This window comes from Littorina saxatilis, linkage group LG2 (assembly GCF_037325665.1).
Source record: "Littorina saxatilis isolate snail1 linkage group LG2, US_GU_Lsax_2.0, whole genome shotgun sequence".
In the NCBI taxonomy this organism is placed as follows: Eukaryota; Metazoa; Mollusca; class Gastropoda; order Littorinimorpha; family Littorinidae; genus Littorina; species Littorina saxatilis.
In genome coordinates, this window is record NC_090246.1 from 47,480,596 (window position 1) to 47,489,038 (window position 8,443).

Genomic DNA, 8,443 nt, shown 5'->3' on the forward strand with positions numbered 1-8,443 from the left:
CACACGATAATCCCAAAGAAATGACACTCCTCTTTCTCTCCCTCTTATTACTTACAGTTATACTCACACACCTGCGTGCGCACACACTCACATACACCTGACACACACGCAATCACTCTCGTGCGCACATACATCACACATAGCCAAGTCATGTATTGATTTGGGCAAATAACGAGGGCAGTTTATTCAAGAGAATACCATCTGACAATGAGAGATATCATTGTGCAGTGATAAGTCCCATAAGTCCACAACAAAAAACAACAAACATTTGGTTACACTAACAACAAACACAAGGAGCCCTCACTCAAAGATTTAACACCGTGAATAATGATTACATAACAAGGTTCGAGTCGCTTCATGCACAACCTCACTTCAAGTGAAGGAGCGCACAAACAGGCATGCATTTGCCTCAAAATTAAAAACATCATGCAACGGATTGCTAACAAAATACAACGGTGGATGCCGGGGGTGGATGGGGGGTAAGAAATAGTTGGCATATGCCCGCTGCGCCGCGCTGGTAAGGACTGACCACAATGTGTTGCTCTCCCGTTCTTATAGACCCCCGCTAATGCATCACACGTGCAAGCCCCCCGGCAACATGGACGTTGCGGCTGGGCTATTCTCCTTGACTTTCACAAGTCCTCTCTCCCCTCTCTTTCTAATTACGGGCCTAAGTGTTGATATCCTGCTTTACTACCCTCTCTTCCCTACCTGCCAACACTGATCCCTTTAGGCCTACCTCAAGTATCTAGCATCCTCCTCCTCCACCCGCGGCTAATCTGTCTCGTTTAAATAGAGTTTATCTGACGCTGTCCGCTCTATCTAAACTCACACTTAAACTACTCACTTATCGCCCCCCCCCCCCCCGCCCCCGGCGCAAATCAAGAGCACACGATAATCCCAAAGAAATGACACTCCTCTTTCTCTCCCTCTTATTACTTACAGTTATACTCACACACCTGCGTGCGCACACACTCACATACACCTGACACACACGCAATCACTCTCGTGCGCACATACATCACACATAGCCAAGTCATGTATTGATTTGGGCAAATAACGAGGGCAGTTTATTCAAGAGAATACCATCTGACAATGAGAGATATCATTGTGCAGTGATAAGTCCCAAATTAGAGGTACTACTCGTTATTCAGCCCAACTAAAGACAGTATACTAGGTTAGAGGTGGGAGGTTTAGGATTGTTGTGATGTTATACATGAAGGAGTTGCCTGGGCTACATGTGATCTGTAAGATGATCTTTTGTGGCAGCTGGTCTAAGTAGCCTAAGTACGCGTTGCTTTTCCAATCCCCCATCACCTTGACAATTTCCCCCGGCACACCACAACTCAACGCCCACGCGGCACCACCCCGCCGAAAGCTGTGGCTGGAGAAGTTTCCCCCAGCAACAGCGGTAGTCAAGCGCAGTTTCTTATTAAAGTCTGATCCTTTCATCGGGAAGACCTGCGCCTTGGGGTCCATCGGCCCCAACAAAGGTAACACAGCGGTCACGGCAGACACTGGACACAAGGGATGGAGTGACATTGCCGGGAGCTTAATTTCAACAGAGCGCTCTTTACGCTGAATCGTTTTGCTCCATTGGAGCGTTATTGACATGCCCGTACCCAGAATAACCACCTGGTCTCTTGTGAGCTGCTTACAAGGATCGAAGTTCCCGTTGTCCTGAAACAAGTTCGATCTCCGGAGAACTCCGAAAAAAGCACCAAACACGCAGCCCAGAACACAATATCTTGCCTACACTCAAGGTCCAGCTGGCTTTTTATTATGTGTAGTAATTCAGGGGTGATTGGGGTTGGCTTATCAGTGGCACACCCCTTGCATTTTTCGATGCCCTTAAGTGTTGTCTGGACGTACCACGAGTCCCTGAATGGGTGCGGCAAGCCGCTTTCAAGATGAAGAATGCGTAGTAATGTTGATGTATTGCTTGATGGAGGACGGTTTCAAACCTCGGGCTAGGTACGCTGCGTATTGCGCAACAGTCTGCTCGTTCACAGGCACTGGCATTATGTCCATCTCCCCACAGAAACGTAAATACGAGGTAAGGTGGATGCGGTAAGTCTTCCTAGTGTTATCAGAAAAGGCACTTGCTCTGTAATCCAACACTTCTGCCGTCAGTTGCGCCCCTAATGGGGGCTGCTGGTCTGAAAAACAAGGAACAACAGGGCTTGGTCAGACATATGGTCACACAGGTTGATGTCGGGGGGTCTCCCCCGGTGCCAGAATGTCAACAGACGCACTAAGTCTTCGCGCCGTCTGGGCTCATGGAGGCGGGAAATTGTGTCAGCCATGATGTTTACACTACCAGCCACATGTATCGCCGCGATTTTGCAGTTCACTTTTGCACATTCCCACGCCATTTTACGGAGCAGACTGTTCACATACTTATTAGTCGATCTGCCCTTATTAATGATAGCTTTTGCGACAGTACTATCGGTATGAATAATCACTTCTTGTCCGCACCACATCGGAGCCCATCGTGTCACTGCTTGCACCACAGCGCACACTTCTTTATAGTTAATATGTAGCTCCTTTGCTGCCTGCATGTCTTTTTCAAAGATGGTGTACTGCCAGTCACCTTGCCAAAAGGCACCCGCTGCAATATTACATGCATCTACATGAACATGCTGTTTTGCATTGTGAAAATAATATACTGTGCCGTTAAATACATGCATAAAAGAAAGCCACCATTGTACATCCTTATGAAATTCGCCAGATAGTTTCGCTTTGTGTCGCTGCTGCTGAAGGGGTTTAATCGTGTCCAGTATCCGCCGCAGAAAGAATTTTCCTCCTCTGACAGCCTGACAGGCCCAATTAAGGGACCCCGCTATGCTTTGTAGCTGAGTTTTTGTCGCGCGCTTCTTTCCTCGGATCTGGAGGAGTCGCTGCCGCAGTTGCTGCAACTTGTCACTTCCAAGTGACAGGGTGTTGTTTCGCGTGTCGATGTCGACACCGAGAAACGTGATACGTTGAGTAGGCCCCACCACCTTCTTCCAGCTAATGTTGAAACCCAGTTCCCTCAATAATCTAATTAAAGACAGTAACATGTCATTGCACTCTTGTCTGGTAGCTGCTACCAGAAGAAAATCATCAATATACGCTAACACACCTGGCATGCCTTTCCGTGCCATGCATCTGCGAATAGCTTGCGACAGGCGATGGAAGTGTGATGGCCCTACGTTGCTGCCAAAAGGCAGCCGACTGTCAAAGAGATAAGTAGGTTTCTTTTCACCTGTGAAATGCCATTTCAGCCCAGTCATACAATAATCGTCCGGACTGATGCATACTGACCGATAGGCGGACTGCAAGTCTACTTTTGCACACCAATACCCTGTCTTCGCTAGGGCGCACGCGTCAGATACGGTTTGAAATTTAGCTGACTCAGGTATAGAATAGTCGTTCATTGCCCTACCTGTGGGTTTGCTAGCGTCATGGATCAACCTGATGCTGCCATCATCCTTGGGAATCGCAGCGATAGCGCTTACCACAGTTGGTTTTCTACTAGCTACAATGTAATAACCTTTTTCTATCTGATCTAATAGCTCTTTTTCCACAGCTTTATGGTGTTCGTTCGATGACCTATGGTTTGTTTGCTCTACGTCTAGTACGCCTGCCCTACTCTCTTCTGTTACACGGAAACCGTTTCTTATGCCATCTAATAAAAAGGTTTTGTCGTGATCGCCTTCTAGCACCTCGTGCCACATTTGAGATTTAGCATTAATGGAATCACTATTTCCGAGAAATTCGCACTTATTGGAATCTAGCTGAGGGAACGGGCTGTTGAAGGTGGGGCCTACCGTTTTGTCGGCAATTCGTTGCGCTGTGTCCTAGGCTGGGGAGGTGGTAGCTGTCACTTTGTGGTCCTTGCCGGGGTGGCCCATGCCGCAGGTGTCGCAGACGTGGAGGAATCTGCAGCGGGACCCATAGGGACAGTCGCCTTTGTTGGTATACAATAAGCACACTTCCTTCCCGTTGGGTCCCGCTGGTCGCCGGGAACCGCCGCTGGCCGTCGTAGCCTTGCCGCCCTTGTTGTCTTGGACGCCATGCTGGAGCCGGTCCCGCAGGATCACCGTGGACAGGTGGGGGTTGGGGGTTCCCCACTTGAATCCGCTGGACGACTGGCGCCTTCTGTACTCGTCGTCGTACAGAAGCACCGACTGCCACAAGTATCTGGCCCCCAGCTCGCCTATCATCTCTGTGTACCGGAGGTAGGCGGTCGAGTCAAACCCGGGCTTCTCAGCACTCAACTTCGCCATGATGCGTGCGTTTGCCACAATCCAGTGGCAGGGGGAGACTTTGTCAAGTTTTGGTCTCTGGTTGAGTTTTAGGATGACACCTCCCCCGAGTGTCACCTCTTCCTCGGCCGCCATCGACCCCGGCACAAAATCCAGAATGGAAAGATAGGAGGTCTCACCTGTTGGCTGCAGTGACAAGCCGCCTAACAGTCCCTGGAGTGGTTCCACGCTTTTTTCCTCAGTCACCCGCTGGGATAGTGGCCCTCCCCCGCTTCGCTTTTGCAGGGCCGCCACTGCTACTCTCAGCGCTACGTAGTGGCCACGCTTGAGACCCAGGCCCTCCAAATCCTGGGCAGTCGCATTTCTCAGCACATTGAGGGTGTTCAACTCCTCATCCTGGAGAACTTTAACCACCGTTAAAGGCAGATCTGTTGCCCACGCTCCAAATTCGAAGTCCATATTGCAGTAAGAAATAGTTGGCATATGCCCGCTGCGCCGCGCTGGTAAGGACTGACCACAATGTGTTGCTCTCCCGTTCTTATAGACCCCCGCTAATGCATCACACGTGCAAGCCCCCCGGCAACATGGACATTGCGGCTGGGCTATTCTCCTTGACTTTCACAAGTCCTCTCTCCCCTCTCTTTCTAATTACGGGCCTAAGTGTTGATATCCTGCTTTACTACCCTCTCTTCCCTACCTGCCAACACTGATCCCTTTAGGCCTACCTCAAGTATCTAACATCCTCCTCCTCCACCCGCGGCTAATCTGTCTCGTTTAAATAGAGTTTATCTGACGCTGTCCGCTCTATCTAAACTCACACATGTATATATATATATATATACTAGAGGAATACCCGGCTTCGCCGGGGTGAATCGCGAGACAGAGACAGACAGCGTGGCGGTTCACCACAATCACCTTTGAAGGCGAAGTCCTGTCAAACGGGATTGAGAATTTTAGAGCTTATTTCTTAGCCCTATATTATCTGTTGTGGCTTCTCAAATGCCAGAATATACAGACAGACAAAAGCCGCTAGACCCCATCACAAACAGAACTGTATAATCCACAGGTGTTGCTTACACACACACACAAACACACACACACACACACACAGAGAAACCGTATATATATATGTATATCTATATCTATAAATATATAGAGATAGGTGAGAGTGTATTTTTCGCGTGGCTATAAATTGATTCGACCTTTTCACTTTGACAGTAAGAACAACTTACGGGTGCAAGGGAAGCGTTCTGGACAGCGCAGTGACATTCTAAAAATAGTAACGTAGAAACGGGGATATGGATTGAAGCCACACGAAGGAAGGGAGATAAACACAAAAAACACTGGAGAAGATAAGGAAGAGTTACTTGGAATGGTGAAATGAACAGAAAAACCAAAATCGGTTCAGCGCTGCGCGCTGAGAGCACGTGTTGAAATATCTCATCGATGATATTGTGTCCGGGGTGTAGCTGAATACGGTGTCCAAATTTGAAAAAGATCCACCGAGAACTTTGGTTTTGGTGTGTCGGTATGGGGGCCCGGGTAGCTGAGGTTGAACCAAAATCGGTTCAGCGCTGCGCGCTGAGAGCATGTGTTGAAATATCGACCAGGTTGTGTCCTGTCCCGGGTGTACCTGAATATGCCCACCAAATTTGAAGCAGATCCATCGAGAACTTTGGCCGTGCATCGCGCACACACACACACACACACACAGACAGACAGACAGACACAAGTCGTATATATATACGGTGTATATATATATATATATATATATATATATATAGAATGACGTCAAGAGCGAGAATGCATAGAAATTACGTCATGAGCAAGGGAGATCATCCTTTACTCTGTGTGTGTCTCCACCGCCTACATTCCAACAAGGAATTTTGAAAGCAGGGAGCACACTAGAGGTAATGGAAGAGGTGGGGGGAGGGGGTAAGAATTAGATCTAGAAAGAACTCTTCACAGACAGCCTACTGGAGAATCAAACCCTTTCGGAGCCGATTGCAACACTGAACAAGAATAACCCGAGGAGAGTTCTACAACCTCAAAGGATTGAGAAGTCACCGAAGTGCATTTAAGGGCATTCTCATAGAGTGCTGAACCTGAAAAGGTTCGTTTTTGTTTAGCCAAGACTGCTACCGGTTTCGAGCTGAGAAGCTCTCATCAGGCAGTCTCTTGGCATAAAACAGAGAAGAACTCTCAAACTTCTATGCAAAAGAGAAAACCACATTTCTGCGGTAGGCCCTCTGCATAGACGAGAATCTTTCTTTGATTCCCCTGCAACTGTCAGTGAAGAGTATGAAAAAGAAATTTTGAAGTATCAGCAGCTGCTCTTAAGCGATCGAGTGCACATTTTGGCATTTTTAGCAGCGCTCTCATTATAAATTTCCATATATATATCATCAGAAATTGTGAAAGAAACAATTGGAAGTCAGTAGAGACTTTCTTCCGAGATTTGTTAAAAATCTCTTCAGAGAAAGAGAGAGAAGAAAGTATCCCTTCACAGACAGCCTATTGGGAGCATCAGACCCTCCTCAAGGGGGACCGAGATTTACAATGCAAAGTCCCTTTGTGGGGGACGTATCACAAGGAAATCTAGTCCTGAGGAGGACCATTGTTGTTGTACCTATAACCTGGGGAACGGGGGGAAAGGGGTAAAAATAATGGTTACAGAAATGATATCAAATGGAAATGGTAAAGTGAATGTAGATCTAACAATTCTGGCATGTTATACTTATGCATGCTTCTGCATAATGGAGAATTTTCAAGTTCAAAAACGGTATATTTTGATGTGCCCTCAATGGCCAGCCATAGTTGGGTGACTGTTTTACCATGGGAGACAACTACAACTTCGTTTTGCGCGAGCGTTTGAAGCAGAACTCTGCACATCAACAAATCTTTGGTAAGTAAAGTATTTCGTCTTTTTTGTGCAAATTATAGTTTGAATTAAGAAGTTGCCACTCAAAACTTGCATAATCAATCAATATTTTCGAGGTATTTCTTTGTTATAGGAGAAATAAACGATTGGAAGCGATCGATTGATACTGCAGCAGACGATGCTTTGGCAGTCTGTAACACGCAGCAGTGTTCGCTCGAATATATGTTTTAGATTTCTTTTTTTTGTCTTTTTCTTAATGAAGATGATCTAGTTGACTACTTTTTTGGAATGCGCAAGAGGATGATAATCAGCAGTAGCTAAATATCTGTATTTTACTGTAAATAGGACCGAATTGTTTCAGGCGACCTTCACCTTCACGCCGGCGCTAATGTTTTTAGGTCACAAGTATGGCTCGCGAAACAGATCTAAAGCTGCTGAGACAGTGTTGTGTATAAAATAGATTTACCGAAAAAAAGACATTATTTAACTTCTTATGATCAAACCATGAGGTAATTTAGTTACATGTATGCTCTAACATTGCTGAGAACTGGGCGTGTGAGTCTGTGTGCGTGTGCGTGTGCGTGTGCGTGTGCGTGTGTGTGTGTGTGTGTGTGTGTGTGTGTGTGTGATTCCCGCCAGATTAAACGTCTAAAGTGATATAACACAAAATGATTAATGCTCCGTTTGATATACTCCGCAGGTTTTATTCCAATTACCAAACCATGGCGCTGTGTATTTCGTGTGGTGATCCGCTTAACCTGGGAGGGAAGACTGTTGTGCCAACAGACAGAGGAAGAGATACCACAAGGCTAGTCTGGAACGGGGTGATGCCGTTTGTCTCAGTGCACGAGGATTGTCGCCGCAATGACATGTAACATTCAGAGCGTTTTGAAGAAGAAAGAAGAAAAAGAGAACTTTTTATCAAATGTAGCACAGAATTTGCGCTCACAGAAAGACTGTTTTGACTTTGCTAAATGTTGCCTTTTTTGCGGCAAGGAAGCAAACCTTGACTCGCGCTCTGGTCCCAAAGTGTATCCAGTTAGGACTCTTGACTTTGAACGCACAATTTTTCAAGTTTGTTCTCAGCGCGGTGATGAATAGGCAGACACTGTACGAAGCAGACTGGAGTTTGTATCAGATTTGCCAGCTGCTGACGCAATCTACCATCAAAACTGTAGTCTTTGCTTTCGGAGCAAGAAAAGACCACCACAGTTTACTCAGTCGCATCAAGGCAACAAACAGGTGAAACGTGGTCGACCAAAACACGAGAGGAAAGCTGAAGCGTTTGAGAAAGTTGCTACCTATCTGGTTC